Below are 17,432 nucleotides of genomic sequence, written 5' to 3'. Positions count from 1 at the left end.
TAAGATGTATATATTATATATGTAATCTGAGTGGTAACTAATATAAAAATCTCATGAAAATCACTGTTAAGATAATTTCAGTAGTCTTAATTTAATAATCATGTATGGAAAATTTAGATATTCCATGACATTATTTGTTAAAATGAGCATGTGTTAATACATATCCCTTCCCTTCTTCATTGTCTCTTTACTGTACTTTTTTCTTTTTCTTAAATCCATAATTTAAGAAAAAAATTGTGATAATGTCGTCGCCGGCAGCCGTCCGTCTCGAGAGACGATGGTGTAGCTTCTTAAGAGTCTATCTGCACCGCCGAGAATGGCTGTGCAGTCCGACTCGGGAGTGACACGGTATCTGTCTCCTCCCGTGTTGAATCGACATCTTGCGATGACGCTGGAGTGTCCTCTCCAGTGAAGCTGAAGCTACAGAGCCCGGGCAGGGTGATATGGAGGGTCTGCGGTTGCCCATGCAGCAGACCCCCCCTCTCTTCGCAGCTGAAGGGTCCAAGGGAAAGACGGAGTCAATACAGCTTGGCTTCAGGTGCGCCGCAGGAGTTGCCGGTGTTGACTACAACGTCAAACCGCCTTAGGGACTCCGGCTCCGGATTTTAATGTACATACCCAAAATTGCCAAAGTCATAATTTTACTCATGATGACTTCTCCCAAACCAACTGACCTATTTAACTAGCACTAAGCTCAAAAGGTAGAGCATTACCAACACCATAGCTTCCCATTTAGTAACTATTTTAGTATCTACAATCTAATTGTATTTTTTACAAATGGTATCCCCATCAATACCAAGATAACTATAATTGTTCCTTTAATTGCTATTATTATTATTATTATTATTTGTAATAGTGTGTAGTATGAAATAATCTCTCTTCAGTGGTCACAAGAAAATTTAAGGCTTATAAGAGAACTGAAATTTCAAGCATCTGAATTTTAATTTTTAAACGTGTTGATTTTTTTCAAAGTATAGGCTGTGATAACAAGTTTAAAACTTATCCCACAAACAATAGAAAGCCACTAATTTTTTTTTTACAATACTACATTAGTGTATTTAAAAAAATAAAAGATTATGGATTATGAATTAATAAGAATCAAGTCGGTTTAAGTTCAGAAAAGCCATTTGTAAAGTAAGAAATTAATCCAGCACATAAATTAAAATAAGATTTTGTACTGAAGGTCTCAGTCAAGTTGAAGATGATAGAAAATATGTACAAATAAATGAAAAAAAGAATAATTATGTCTAAGTAACTGACTTAATGAGGAAATTCTGGGAGAAAAAGGCTGAGCCTCAAGCCTGGCTTGGTTGATGTCCATGTCATTAATAACCAAAAATATAGAAGAAGTAATAGCTAAAGATAAATTTTATTTTATTTTTTCATTGTAGAATAATATTTCTTCTGATTTTTTACTCTCCCTTTAATTTCTTTCTTTTATTTTTAAATAAAACTTACATGTCAGTTGCATTGAAAAATTCTTCACAACTGAAGCTTCTTATCAGGAAAATGTGTTTGAGATCCAAGTTTTAGTTCTTTAAATCATCAGACTATTCAAGTATCTGTTTCTTATATGACATTTTTTTTCCTCTTGAGTAAAACTAATTATGTTTATTCCAAAGTACAATAACTCAGTTGTTTCCTAGATATCTAGGAATGAATATTACTAGAAAACTTTTAGTTCCGTCAGCATAATAGTTTGTATTTCTTTTTTTAAAACTATCTCTAAGTTTCTTCCATTATGTTTGTATATTTACTACTTTTTCTTCTACTGATTTCCAGCCATTAGTTGCCCCATAAAGGGGATTTACTCCCCTTATTTCTTTTATTTAGAGAGAAGAGAATGTTCATTTAATTTGCATCACATTTAGCATCCTTTTCATACACTTGATAATATTCAAGACTATCTCTTTCTATCAGATTGGAGTTAATTCCATGGCTGATTATCTTAATCAAAATTATATGAGCTGGAATGACATTTGCTTGTTACATATCTTCTGTAAATGACACAGCTCTTCAGATTTTGTCTTTATTGATCTTAATATTTTTGAGAAGCAAAGACCAGCCATTTTGCAGAATATTTCTCAATATGTAATAATCTTTTAATTTTTCATTAGACTCAATTTACATATTTATGGTAGAAATGCTCTAAGAGTAATATTCATCGTCATCATCATCGGCAGCCGTCCGTATTCTTTTGTTATCAGTAAATGAAATCAAGAGGAAAATAATTCTGGTGTGTCTCTGTGTTTTGACACTAAATTTGACTAAGGTGTATCTACTAGGTTTTCCACTGTAAAGTTACTATATTTTATTATGTGATCTATTAAAAATTAGTAGGGAAATATTTTGAAACTATCTTTATACTCAATAACCTTTCACTCACAAGTATTATCAATCATTGATGATTTTCTAATTTTTATAACATACATCTACAAATATTTAATAATGTGTGCTTTACTTTATATTATTTATATATAAATATTGAACATTATTTAAATCATTATAATTATGTATTATATACACATAGTATAATATATAAAAATTAGCTTGTAGAGAAAAGCTGTCTCTGTTTGTTTATATCGTTATGAATTCATAAGTTGTTTTTTCCAGTCAGTTAAAAGCAATCACTATACTTATTTTATATTTAAATGATCCATTTGGTGTTTCTATGTTCATAATGATGTATCTATCTAGGCCCACTATCCCTTGGAAACAGAAATCAGAATGTTTTGAGTTTCAGAAATATATGAATTGCATATGTAATATATACAGTAAAGAATATGAATTAACACATATTTGACAGTAAAATATATGAAAATTCAAACTAAATGTGATTAATAAAGACTACATACCTAGTATCAAAACTGATATTTTTTTCATAAAATAAATTAGAAAACATTTTGTTTTTCATAGATTCTGGGATTTCAGAATCTGAAATTCAAGCTATGTGTAAAATCTAAAATTTAATGAGTATAAGATTCTCTTAGGATTCAGAGAAATTAGATAAATCTTGGTTTATATAGTTAAAATTCATTTAGACTAAAAATATTAAGAAAAATCTGTTGATAAAGTATAAAAAATATTTAAGATAATATCTATGGAAGTCCAATAATCTATTTTTATACTCGTGGCTGTTTATATATAAAGTGTTTACATTTATATGTTGTCTAGTAAGTTGTGACATGATATAATACTACTATCATCCTGAGAATTTTGTTATTTATTAAACAAAAGTATGTAGGAATAAAGAAAGTTGCAAAACTTTACATATTAATATACTAAAAATTATCCCAAAGGTAATTTTGATAGCAAAGAAAGCAAATCTGAGAATTTTAGATGAAAACTTATTCAAAAAAATTCCATCTCCACAAATTTTGTAACAGAAAGACATCATCACCACCACCACCACCGTCACCATCATCATCATCATCACCAAGATATACAGGAAGTGTTAAGTTATCTGAAACTAATTGCAGCACTCTTTTTTTTTTTTTTTTTTTTAATTTTATTTTTTGGTTATTCAATTACAGTTGTCCCATTTTCCCCCCATTGGGTCTGCTGCATGGGCAACAGCAGACCCTCCATATTACCCTGCCCAGGCTCTGTAGCTTCAGCGTCATCGCAAGATGTCGATTCAACACGGGAGGAGACAGATACCATGTCACTCCCGAGTCGGACTGCACAGCCATTCTCAGCGGTGCAGATAGACTCTTAAGAAGCTACACCATCGTCTCTCGAGACGGACGGCTGCCGACGATTTTCCCCCCATTGCTCCCCACTCCCAGCCCATCCCTTCTCCCACAATTATATCCCTCACCTTTGTCCATGTCCATGAGTCATTCATACACGTTCCTTGACTAGACACTTCCCTTACTTATCCCACTTCTCTCCCTCCCCCCTCTCCCCTACTGACTACTATTCTAGTCTTTGCCTATTTAGTTCATTTGTTTGTGTTGCTCTTTAGTTTCCTGTGTTAGGTGATATCATATGGTATTTTTCTTTCTTTGCCTGGCTTATTTCACTAAGCATAATTCTCTCTAGTTCCATCCATGTTGTTGCAAATGGCAGGAGTTCCTTCTTTCTTTCTGCTACATAGAACTCCATTGTGTAGATGTACCACAGTTTTTTGATCCATTCATCTACAGATGGGCACCTAGGCTGTTTCCAGCACTTAGCTATTGCAAACAGGGCTGCTATCAACATAGGGGTGCATATGTTTATTTGAATTAGAGTTTTAGGATTTTTCGGGTATAATCCTAGCAGTGGAAACACTGGTTCAAATGGCAGTTCCATTTTTAGTTTTTTGAGGAAATTCCATACTGGTTCCCATAGTGGCTGCACCAGTCTGCATTCCCACCAGCAGTGCACTAGGGTTCCCGTTTCTCCACATCCTCGCCAGCACTTGTTGCTTGTTAATTTGTTGATGATGGCCACTCTGACAGGTGTAAGGTGGTATCTCATTGTGGTTTTTACTTGCATCTCTCTGATGGCCAATGAGGTTGAGCATTTTTTCATGTGCCTATGGACCTTCTGTATGTCCTCTTCAGAGAAGTGGTTGTTCAGGTCCTTTGCCCATTTTTTAATTGGGTTGTTTGTTTTCTTGATGTTGAGTCGTATAAGCTCTTTATATATTTTGGAGATCAGTCCCCTGTCTGTGATGTCATTGGCAAATATGTTTTCTCATATGGTTGGTTTCCTTTTCATCTTGCTGATGTTTTCTTTTGCTGAGCAGAAACTCTTTACTTTGATGTAGTCCCATTTGTTTATTTTTTCCTTTATTTCTCTTGCCTTAGGAGATGTATCCATGAAAATATTCTTACGTAGGATATCTGAAATTTTCCTGCCTATGTTTTACTCTAGGACTTTTATGGTATCACAGCTTACATTTAAGTCTTTAATCCATCTTGAGTTTATTCTCGTGTGTGGTGTAAGTTGGTGGTCTAGTTTCATTTTTTTGCACGTCCCTGTCCAGTTCTCCCAGCACCATTTGTTAAAGAGGCTCTTCTCATTCCATTTTATGTTCCTTCCTCCTTTATCAAAGATTAGTTGACCATAGAGGCCTGGGTTTATTTCTGGGCTTTCAATTCTGTTCCACTGATCTATATGTCTGTTCTTATGCCAGTACCAGACTGTTTTGATCACAGTGGCTTTGTAGTATTATTTGATGTCTGGTATCATGATTCCTCCTGCTATGTTCTTCTGTTTCAAGATTGCTTTTGCTATTTGGGGTCTTTTTTGGTTCCATATGAATTTTTGGAGGATTTGTTCTAGGTCAGTGAAGTATGTCATTGGTATTTTAATAGGGATTGCAATGAATTTGTAAATTTCTTTGGGTAGTATGGTCATTTTGATGATGTTGATTCTTCCCATCCAAGAACATGGCATTTGCCTCCATTTATTTGTATCTTCCTTAATTTCTTTCTTCAATGTTGCATAATTTTCAGTGTACAGGTCTTTTATCTCTTTGGTTAAGTTTATTCCTAGGTACTTTATTTTTCTTGTTGCTATAGTAAATGGTATTTTCTTTTTTGCCTCTGTATCTGAGATTTTATTGTTGGTGTACAGAAATGCCTTAGATTTCTGTATATTTATTTTGTACCCTGCTATTTTGCCAAATTCACTTATTATATCGAGTAGTCTTTTAATGGAGTTTATAGAGTTTTCTAAGTATACTATCATGTCGTCTGCAAATAGTGATAGTTTTACTTCTTCTTTCCCAATTTGGATATCTTTTATTTCTTTGTCTTGTCTGTTTGCTGTGGCTAGGACTTCCAACACTATGTTGAATAGAAGTGGGGAGAGTGGACAGCCTTGTCTTGTTCCTGATTTCAGGGGGAATGCTTTCAGTTTTGTCCATTGAGTATAATGTTGGCTTCAGGCTTCTCATATATAGCCTTAATTATGTTAAGGTATGTTCCCTCTATTCCCATTTTGCTGAGTGTTTTCATCACAAATGGGTGTTGTGCTTTATCATATGCATTTTCTGCATCTATAGATATGATCATGTGATTTTTGTCTTTCATTTTGTTTAGGTGATGTATTATATTTATTGATTTGCGAATATTAAACCATCCTTGCATCCCTTGGATGAATCCCACTTGATCATGGTGTATGATCTTTTTGATGTATTGCTGGATCCTGTTTGCCAAAATTTTATTGAGGATTTTAGCATCTATGTTCATCAGTGATATTGGCCTGTAGTTTTCTTTCTTTGCTGTGTCTTGACCTGGTTTTGGGATTAGGGTAATACTGACTTCATAGAAAGAGTTTGGGATTTTGCCCTCTTCTTGGATTTTTTTGGAATAGTTTGAGGAGGGTAGGAGTTAGTTCTTCCCTAAATGTTTTGTAAAATTCGCCTGTGAAGCCATCCGGTCCAGGGCTTTTGTGTGCAGGGAGATTTTGGATTACTGTTTCAATTTCCTTCTTTGTTATTGGTCTGTTGAGACTTTCTACTTCTTCTTGATTAAGTTTTGGAAGGTTATATGTTTCTAGAAATCTGTCCATTTCTACTAGGTTGTCAAATTTCTTGCCATATAGTTGTTTGTAGTAATTTCTTATAATTGTTTGTATTTCTGAGGTATCAGTCGTGATTTCTCCTCTTTCATTTCTGATTTTGTTTATTTGAGTCTTCTCTCTTTTTTTCTTGATGAGCCTGGCTAGAGGCTTGTCGATTTTGTTTATTTTTTCAAAGAACCAGCTCCTAGTTTTGTTGATTTTTTGGATTGTTCGTTTAGTTTCTATGTCGTTTAATTCTGCTTTGATCTTGATGATTTCCTTTCTTCTTTTTGCTCTAGGCTTTGTTTGTTGTTGTTCTAGTTCTTGTAGCTTTAGGGTTAGGTTTTTTATTTGAGATTCTTCTAGTCTTTTCAGATATGCCTGTATTGCTATGAACTTCCCTTCTTAGGACTGCTTTTGCTGTGTCCCATAGGTTTTGGGCTGTTGTGTGTTCATTGTCATTAGTTTCTAGATATTTCTTGATTTCCTCTTTGATGTCATTGTTAACCCATTAATTATTTAATAGCGTGTTATTCATTCTCCATGAGTCTGGGTGTCTTTGATTTTTTTCCCTGAGGTTGATTTTTAGTTTCAAGGCATTGTGGTCTGAAAAGATGCTTGATAGGATTTCAATTTTCTTGAATTTTTTGAGGCTTGTTTTGTGTCCTATTATGTGGTCTATCTCTGAAAATGTCCCATGTGCCTTTGAAAAGAATGTATATTTTGCTTCTTTGGGGTGAAAAGTTCTATATATATCAGTTAAGTCCATGTGGTTTAGTGTGTTGTTCAATGCCTGTATATCCTTGGTGTTTCTTTGCTTTGATGATCTGTCTATTGTTGATAATGGAGTGTTGAAGTCCCCTACTATGAGTGTGTTGTTGTTAATATCCTTCTTGTGGTCTTCTAGTATTTGCTTTATGTATTTGGGTGCTCCTATGTTGGGTGCATATATGTTTATCAGTGTTATATCCTCTTGATGGATTGTTTCTTTAAGTATTATGAAATGTCCTTCTTTGTCTCTTTTTATTGCCCTTGCTTTGAAATCTGTTTTGTCTGATATGAGGACTGCTACCCCAGCTTTTTTTTCAGGTCCATTTTTTTGGAATATTTTTTTATATCCCTTTACTTTCAGTCTCTGTAAATCTTTTGTTTTGAGGTGTGTTTCTTGTAGACAGCAAACATGTGGGTCCTGTTTTCTTATCCATTCCGTTACCCTATGTCTTTTAATTGGAGCAGTTAATCCATTTACATTTAAGGTTATTATTGACATGTATTTATTCATTTCCCTTTGTATCTCTGTTCCTCTACTCTTTTTTTTGTTTTTTCTCTTCCTTTTTCTTAGAATATTCCCTTTAGCATCTCTTGCAATGGTGGTTTTGTGGAGATGTATTCTTTTAGTCTTCCTTTGTCTGAGAAACTCCTTATTTCACCTTCTATTTTGAATGAGAGCAAATAACTTACAAGGGAGCTCCAATAAGGCTATCGACCGATTTCTCAACAGAAACATTACAAGCCAGAAGGGAATGGTCAGAAATATTTCAAGCAATGAAAAACAAAGGCCTACAACCAGGAATACTCTACCCTGCAGCACTCTTTAAAGTAGGTTACTCTAATTCAAAGACACACAAAGGTTTCCTCCTCTTAGTGCTCTGCTTTTCAGTGAAGTGATAGGATTTTGAATGACACCACTGAATTGCAAAGTACATGGAAAATTGTTGTTGCCAGGGAAACCTCTACTAGTTGTTGGATGGTCGGTCCTCATGCTTTTTTCCCCTCCAAGCATCATTTCCTTGGTGCTGGATGAAAAAGTTTGAGGCTAAAATGTGTCCTAAAAATGGGAATAAATTTCATATAAAATATCAGCTCTGTAAATCGATACATTACTATTTTATGGTCTGTAGTAATATGTGAAATCACTGTTATTAAGAAGAAAAAAGCAATCTTTTCTTTTTGAGTATATTACTTAATGTTATTGTTGCCCTCAAGACTTCCATTAAATGTGTCATGTATTTAGTGAATAAATTCTAAACTGATAAGTGACTTCTAACTGTCTATTTTTAGTTCCCTGCTGTGTCAATGCATTATCGATACTAGTTTCATTACTTTTAATTTATTCCAAGAAAAAAAAGAACACCTATAATGGTTTGTCTAAAAGTATTTACCTGGGGTTTAAAAGAATTGCCATTTTTACATGCTAACCTGAAGGGCAAAGGAATAAAAATGAGAGCTATTTTCATTTTCCAAACTTGACCTTTGAAGTCTTCAAAGTGAACCTTGATAGAGAATATGGCCATACAGGAATGCGACTATTACTTTGACCTCAGAAAGAAAAAAAATCAGAACACAAATTTCTCACAGTGATTCCCTTTTTTGGAGGACAGATCATTAAACCGTCATGCTGTTTGACATACTTTGTAGAAGGAGGCATTACTTCTACTGGAGATTAATTTGGGGAATTACCTTTTCAAAAATAGTTCTGCATGTTAGAAAGAGTGAAATAAAAACATTCTTCCCAACGTGAAAAGTTCACTTTGTACACCTAAAAGGGTTATTCTCTCTTAGACCCCAACAGACTGCATCTGGATTTGAGGCCACTGGGGAGCTATGTACTTGGATGGCAATGGCTTGGCCTCTGATAGAATTGCTTTTGCTGAATTGCACTTGGGCATTTTACCACCAGCTATATTCTGGACATTAAAAGAAATCATAAGAAACTTATTAGTTTTCCTTTTGTGTCAGTTTTATTGAGGCCATCAGTCAATGTATGGAAAAACTTCCTCTTCCCCAAAGAGAAATTTCTCTCAGACCCTTCTATTGCTAAAAGGTGTGTATCTTTTTGGACAGTGCCTACTCTTTCTTCCCATTTCCTTAATTTTGTAGATACCATGTCTCGTAATTTTATCCTGATTGTTTTGACCACCAAGAAGTTAAGATGCAACATTTTGGTGCATTTCTGCACTACATCTCTACTCAGGATTTACTGTAAGCATTTTTATCTGCTAATCTTAACCCCAAGTTCATTATTTCTTTCTCACGAGTTTCTTCCTTCTATTACTAAACTATTAGTTTTCTATCTTTTTATATTGTAGGCATTTTAAATATAAAATACATAAAATAATTGAATGAGATAGGTTTTTAAAAACATGTTTTGGCTTATTGTATGTAACTGAAACTGTAATGTCTTTTCTATAATTAATGGTTACTTGAAATAATGGATTAAACATTTTCCCTTTTATAGACAGGGTAGAGAAATAGTGAATGTGGAGAGTGGTAGTGATCATGAACTATGTCTATTCTTTGTTTATTATTTTAATTGAGATATAATCTACATATAACCTTACATTAGTTTCAGGTGTGCAACATAATGATTCAATGTATGTATTGAAGCCTGACTTAAGACTCTTCTTTAGCTTTGTGCCTTTTTAATCTCCTGTCTTCTAAATGTGTGCCCTTATCTTAGTGGTTTCATGTTTTCAAGATATACTTTTCAATGTTCTTACAAGTACCTCTGAATGTCTTCTTGTGCAATTTAAACTTGAGGGTTTGAATACTAAACTGCCAAAAATTTAATTAAGCTAAACAAACTAATTGGGTATGGTAATAAGTGAATCTCTGAGATGGGTTGCCTCTCTGTGTCTAGGGGCATAAGCAGTACACTGCTGACATTAACATAGAGCCACTTCTGGAGTAATTTCTATCAAATGTTATTTCAACACATTTTTAATGAATAAGGGAGAGCCTCAAAGTAATCTCCATATAATAGTGTGATTAGTTGCACATACAAAATGAGAACAAATTAAGAAAACCAAGGCATTGAGAAGGTACTGACATTTATTGAATATTTACTTATGCCAGGTGCTAATTTATTATATTTAGAGTTTTAAATATACTTTTCTTAACCTTTGAAAAGCAATAAAGTATTGTCCTACCTCTATAATGTACCCTGTTTTAATAGATGTAGAAATTATCTATGAGAGATTAATAAGATAGACATCTATAAAATGTTATTTTTAGAAAAAAGTGCCAAAGCTAAGAAGAGAAGATTATAGAACCTAACTCTTTCTATTTACATACTTTTTGGGAACTCAAAACTTTGCTTTATGTCCAACTTGTTTATTTTACCGCAGGGACCTAGGTTTGCTGTATTACTTACAAAACAAAACTTTTTATTATTGTCCTAATCTTTTTAAAAACCAAACCTGTCCATGATGGAGGCAGGATAATTATAAAATTTGCGTTTTGTCTGCTGTTTATTTATTTATTTATTTATTTAATTTAAGATTTATGTGCAAAAGAATGCCACGAGGAGAAAATTAATGGCCATGGCTATGAGATACTATTACTGTTAACAACTTGGAACAGAATACTCTGTTTTCCAACCCTGTTGCTTTTGGTCCTTCGGATATTTAGGATATGCCTTTACTACGCTATCATTTTTTTCTGTTGTCTTTCTTCTTCAAAAAGAGTTTGTGATATTTGTGAAGCAACAGCTTTCCTAGAGCTAAAATGGTGGTTTCCTTTTCAGAGTGAAAGAGGGTTAATAAGCCCAAGAGAAGAGCCATAAATATGTATGGTTTGACAAGAAGCTTAAGTTATGAATTAATAAATTAAATTTAATAAGGAACCTTAAGTTTTTACTCTGTGTAGGTCATGATTTAGAGGTTTTATCTCTATTAACTTATTAGGTATTAATAATTATCACATTTGAACATACATTGTTCATGATCTTAAGGTTCTTGCACCAACCCTATCTCTGCATGGATTGTTTGTTTTCTCACCTCTACTATATTTTAACTCAAATGTAATTATCCTATAGAAGCCTATTCTGATTTCTCAACACTGTACTTTTCCCACAGCCTTGATCTCCTTTATGCTGCTCTATCATTTCCATTATGCTCATTACCTTCTAAGTAATATGATTTTTATTTATTATAGGTCTCTCTCCATTAAGAGGTAAGCTCCATGTCTTATTTTGTTCCTTATCTTAATACAAAGCCTTACTGAGCTTAGCATAAAGTAGGTTTTCAAAAATATGTGTTCATTGATTTAATACTTTTCTTTACAAGGGATAGGATTTAAAGTAATGCAGTTAGTCTATGGTAAAGAGACAATTTTTCATTAAAGTTTAAACCAAATTCATCATTTTAATATCTAGTTGACATATCTTTCTCATTTTTTCCTACCACCTTTAATTTCTTTTTTTCATTTAATTCTTTGAAAATTAAGAATATGAGTCACATACTACTACATGCACTGCATTTATTTTTTTCCTCTGTCATTCATCTTTTGGTTTTATGACAGTTTTCCTTCGAGGAATTAACAATATGTAACATATTGATTTTCATATATTGCTTCTTTTTTTGATCTTATTCAATGAAAGTTTTTGCTTAATCTAAGATTATACTTTTGAGAAATAAGAGGGAAGTGATGTGATTATATACTCAGTATATTCAATAGCACATATTGTGGTAGGAAGACCTTCAATAATAAAACTGCTTGTCTTTATGTGAGATTATGTTTTGAAATGTGACAGTAGTATTAAAGATGAAGAGAACAGTTTGAACATATATTTAAGCAAAACTAATGGGACCGTGTTTTGATGATATAGGTCAGAAAATAACGACTAGTTCAAACTGAGACAATAATTACTTTCTGACCTGTGGTAATTCACTTAACATCTCTAGATCTTAGTTTTCTTATTTATAATATAAAAAAATGTTGAATTCAATGACCTCTGAAGTCCCTTTTGTGTCTGAAATACTATAATTTTTAAAAAGTCTCTTGAATCTCCAAGTAATAAATCTATCCTTGTCTATTAAAAGAAGAAAGTACAAACAAGTGGGCGTAGCAGCACAGGAGTTCCACGCTAGGCAGGCTTACTTTGGATTCCGCGAGACCGAAAAACGACAGTGGAGCACTGGAGAGAGAATTCATACCAGTTTCATCTCGCTTCTGTAGGCAAGGCCAGGGATGACAGAATCTGCTTTCCAATTCACGTGGTGGTGAGAGAGATCAGGGGCCAAGAAATCATCCGCCTTTAGTCCCGTCCTGCGGAGGATGGGCAAGGATTTAGGGAGCCAATATCATCCGCATCACTTGTACAGCAAGGGTCCGAGTTTATACATGAAGTTAACAAATGTGGCACCTGGCCAGTCTGCGCTGTGTAATGCGTATGCAGAAAGAATTCTCCTAGATAAGGGTGACCTAGACAAATGAAAATACATGCATGTGGAAGCGGGGTTCCTGCCTACAGTCACCCTAACATGACAGTGGGCATATAAATAAATTTTTAAAAAGTGCACATAAATAACCAGACATTACTTAATTGAAAACTCAGCTCTCTGGTACGCAGACAAAAGTTTAATTGAAATAAAAATAAGTCTGAGCAAACAAAATATACATTCTAATGTATATTGCCATCTAGGTATAGTGGATAGTAAATAATTAGTTTAAGAAGAAGTATTTCCTGTGAGTCAAACACCTTTTCATCTCAGCTGTACCTGTGTAAATAAGTATGGCTTGAAATGAAAAGTCCAGGGCTTTGAGTTTTCTGAGAAGTGAGACTGCCTTCATCATTATGTTGCTCAGGACCTAGTTTTCCCAGGAATATATTATGTTGCTCAGGAGCTATTTTTTCCAGGAATACACAGGTCTACAAATTTTTAAATTAGAGCTTCCCAGTAAAGAGAAGAGCCATCTCCCATTCAGCAAAAAGAGGCAGACTTTCAATATACAGTTGCCACGTGCCCATACTTATCCATTTATCTATAAGCCTCTATTTTATATTTTAAAGATTGTTTCTTTCCAATAGGTATATTGGAACAGGATGCTGAATTAACCCATTTCTTTCATTGCTTTACCCTAGCATTCAAATAATCAATAAGTAACTAATTTTAGAATGGTTTCTCTCTAGATATTCCAATGAAACCTAATATGCATAAAAGTAGATATGAAATATTAAAAAATTAAATTAGTTTATTGATGCCTTCATAAAATGAGAGATACAGTCTTGTATTTTATACTGTGATTAAGCTGGGAATGTGAAAGCTAACATTTATCATGTGCTTTTCATGATTTGGAGAGTGTGCTAAGTGCTTCACATGCATTATCTCATTTTACTTGCACAGAAATTTGATAAAACATTAGGTAATGTTAGTAATACCAATTTAGAGATGGTAGAAGAGTCTTTATAATGGAGAAAACAAACTCCAAAGTAAGCACTTTTATTCATAGGTGGGAGATAGCTCTCAAGAATTTGATTCTCTGTAAGGCAAAACTAAGGAAATTTCCACAGTGGCCATGCTTTCATTTTATTTTAAAAAAATAATACTTTATGTTACCACACATCTGCAGACTTATGTCAACATTAAAATAAGCCTGACCAAGTGTCATGCTTGTAAAGTAAAAAAGAATCTATATTAGTATCTGGAACTCAAGTTGCTCCACTTTTAAAATATTCATTTAATTGTGACCATATACCTATTTTTTTCAGAGAAAAATTTGAAGTCTCATTTTTGGGAAAAAATCATTTTTATCATTACATGAATCATCAAAAATGTTGAGATAAATGCTACTCTATCTTTTTGATATGTGAATATCTATTTTTCCAGCGTCTCATTAGGTTTCATGAAGAAATAGAGGAGATGCACATATTCATTGTAAAAGTATGTTTTTCATGAAATAATTTTCTCAAGCATGCCTAGTAAAAATTCACACTTTATGATAACTTTAAACCACTAAGGGATATCTGCTAAGCTCATGAGTAATGAAAGGTACTAAATAGAAATACAAAATTAAAACTTTTATTTATCTTCAGTACTCATAACTTGAAGCAATTTATATATAAAGTTGAATATATTTCATTAGATATTACTTTATTGTTTTGTATTATTTTGTGCAAGCATTTTATTTTTCCTAAATATACAGTATTTTAATTCAGTGCACCATAATTTATTAAAATTCTAAGTGGCAGAAACTTACATGAAAGGGTACATTACAAGCATTCCTTAAAAGTTTAAAAATTAACAAGTCAATATATACACAAATATTTTAAAGGAAATCTTTCTTAGTTGTGTTAATCCATTCTACATTGTGAAAGTAATAGACTTGAACACATGTATATCAAGAAGTATATTACAGTATATGCTTTTAAAACTTTACATGTCAACCTATGTATTAAGTGTCCTATAATGTTATCAATAAATCAGTTGAAAATAAAAATCACTAAGTATTCTGATGACTTTTAATACTTTCTATATTCAAATAAGTGTAATAAGAAAATACTTAACATTTTACATCAGTGCTTACCAATAAAAATATAATGTGTTTCACATATTGATTTTCTACTAGTTGCATTAGAAAAATAACATTGAACATCTTTTATTTTAACTCAATATATGCAAAATATTTTATTTCAATATTTATTCAATATCAAAGTTAATGAGATAGTTATGTTATGAGAGGGGACTAAGTCTTGGAATCCAAAGAACTTTTTACACTTATAACACATTTTTAGTTTAAACTAGGCACATTTCAGGATCTCAAGCCAGTCACGTGTGGCTAGTGGCTACCGTAAAGACTGTTTAGCTCCAGAAAATAGTCTGCAGAACAAAAAACACTTAATTTGCTTTTCTTCTGAGTAATAACACTATACTACTATTTTTTCTTTCTTAAAATTCTGCTTTATCATTTATTTTTTATCATTAAGATGTATTTCAGTAGCTTGATGCAACACAAGTATCCTGAGAATGACATTAAAAGTAAAATTAATAAGGTATTTATTCTGTTAGGGAGGCAATATGGTCAGTGAAAGAAAGCAGGAAAATTTGAAAGAGAAGGGGTTGATACTAGAGCTGGAAGACAATACAGAACAATAGTTTTCTATTTATTTTTTCAAGATAATTCCATATTACATAATACAAGATGGAAGAAGGACTATCAGTTATTTTCATAAATTTTATACTTAAGAAGAATTATCTGAGGATATGATTTCCTATTTCATAAAAAAATCATTTACTGGGGATAAAATTTGTATTTTATTATTATTACTAATAGTAGTTATCATTACATCATCCAGATTAAAATTGTATGAATGCTCATATAGCTTAATTGGTCATTAGTCGCTACATCTTTTCAGTTTGTTCAAACTTTTCCTATCAATTTATTCAGACATTTAGTTTGATGAGGATCTAAAGTTAACTGAAACAATTTGGTAAGTTTGAAAATTTACTTTTAATAGACAAGGAAAGCGTTTATCACTTTGAGCACCCAGAGACCTCTTTTATTTTTTTTCCCCTAATACTTGTAGAATTTCAGACATGGAATACATTTTAGAGATAATTGAATCAAATGCTTTTATTTTATACAGAAAAAGAACTGAGTTACAGCGAGGTTAAGTGACTTGCCATAGGCCACAAAACTAATTAGTGACTCAGTTTAAACTAGTTTCTATTTTTTTGTCTTACAGCTTAATGTACTACTTTGCTCCTTACATTATATGCAAAGTGCTCAATAAACCACAGTGAATCATATCATCTTTCAAACACTACCTTTGCATGATTTGTAGAGAGGAAATTTTCTAATATACAGATTAATTTCTTTTCTTCATCACTTCTTTCTTCTCTGTCATGTCTTGATTAAAATATGGCTTGTTCATCTAGCTGGTGTAATTATATCTAAATAAGAAGTGATCTGTAAGAAAAATGGTGTTTAATTAGAAACTTGAGAATAAGAGTTAAAAATGAAACATTGTTATTAGAATAAGTAGAAAACATATTCGGGTATCCTCCAATAATACTTTTCTCTTCTTGCCACTACCACTATTCAGGCGTGCTTTCTGAAATACAACTATCTCGTTGAGAGTGGGCGTGCTACTTTCTGATAAATATATAATCTTGTAAAGTAATTTAACCATTTGTTTTTGTTTTTGGCTAACATTGTATCTTTTGAGTTATTCATCCTTTCATTGCTTCTCCCATTTAACAGATGTTTGAGGATTTACTATGTGTGGCATAAATGTATGTGATCCTGAAGTTGATATTGTAGTTACTGAAATGAAATATAAATTGGTAAATATGTAATTACTTGTGCAGCAAGAGTAAGGGTTACAGAGGGGAAGAAACACATTAAATAATTTGTTGAGGGTGGTTTTCTGTAAAAGATGAACAGATGCACAAAGGCAGTGATGGAGCTTACCATGCAGAGCCAGTGTCCTGATAAGGGAACGTGCTTTCCATGCTCAAGGAAGCAGAGGCCAGTGGGCAGAAATATACTGAGACTACAGGAAACCTGATAGAATATCAGGTCAGGTACACTGAAATGTCTGAGAGCTCAGGTGTTACATATTCTTATTTCTGTTTTCAAATAATTATTTTTGGCACAATGTGTGGATTTATCTAGTATAGGACAAGAGCAGAAGCAGAAAGTTCTGGTAATGTCCTAATAACTAGTGCAGATTAGTAATGAAGGAGGCTTGGCTAAGGTGGTAACAGTGATAGAGATGAGAATTGGTTAGGTTTGACATATATTTAGGATGTTAAAGATTACTCTAAAATTATGGCTTGAGTAATAAATAAGCAAGTGAAATTCTTTACAGAAAATGGAATTCCTTGTGGTAGATTATGTTCAGGAAAAAAAAAAGTTAAGAATTAAACCTTAAATGTGATAAGTTTTTAATGTTTACACATGCAAGTGGAGATGAAGTATAAGCAGTTAGGTATACAAGTGTGCAGTTCAAAAGGAAAATTAAGGACTTAAATCTTAGGGTCCTAATAAAATAACTTTGAAAGACATGGGATGTGATGATATGACCTAGAAAGAGAACATGAAGAGAGAGAGAGAGAAGAGAAAGGGTGAAAATTAAACACTAATTTACTTCAATATTTCCATGTTAGAAAGATAAAAAATAGCAAAATATGGATACCTGGCCAGTGTGG

The sequence above is a fragment of the Furipterus horrens genome, unplaced genomic scaffold (assembly GCF_987537825.1).
Source record: "Furipterus horrens unplaced genomic scaffold, mFurHor1.1.pri manual_scaffold_1, whole genome shotgun sequence".
Taxonomy (NCBI): domain Eukaryota; kingdom Metazoa; phylum Chordata; class Mammalia; order Chiroptera; family Furipteridae; genus Furipterus; species Furipterus horrens.
The sequence above is the reverse complement of the archived record's forward strand: the minus strand, read 5'-3'. Positions refer to the sequence as shown.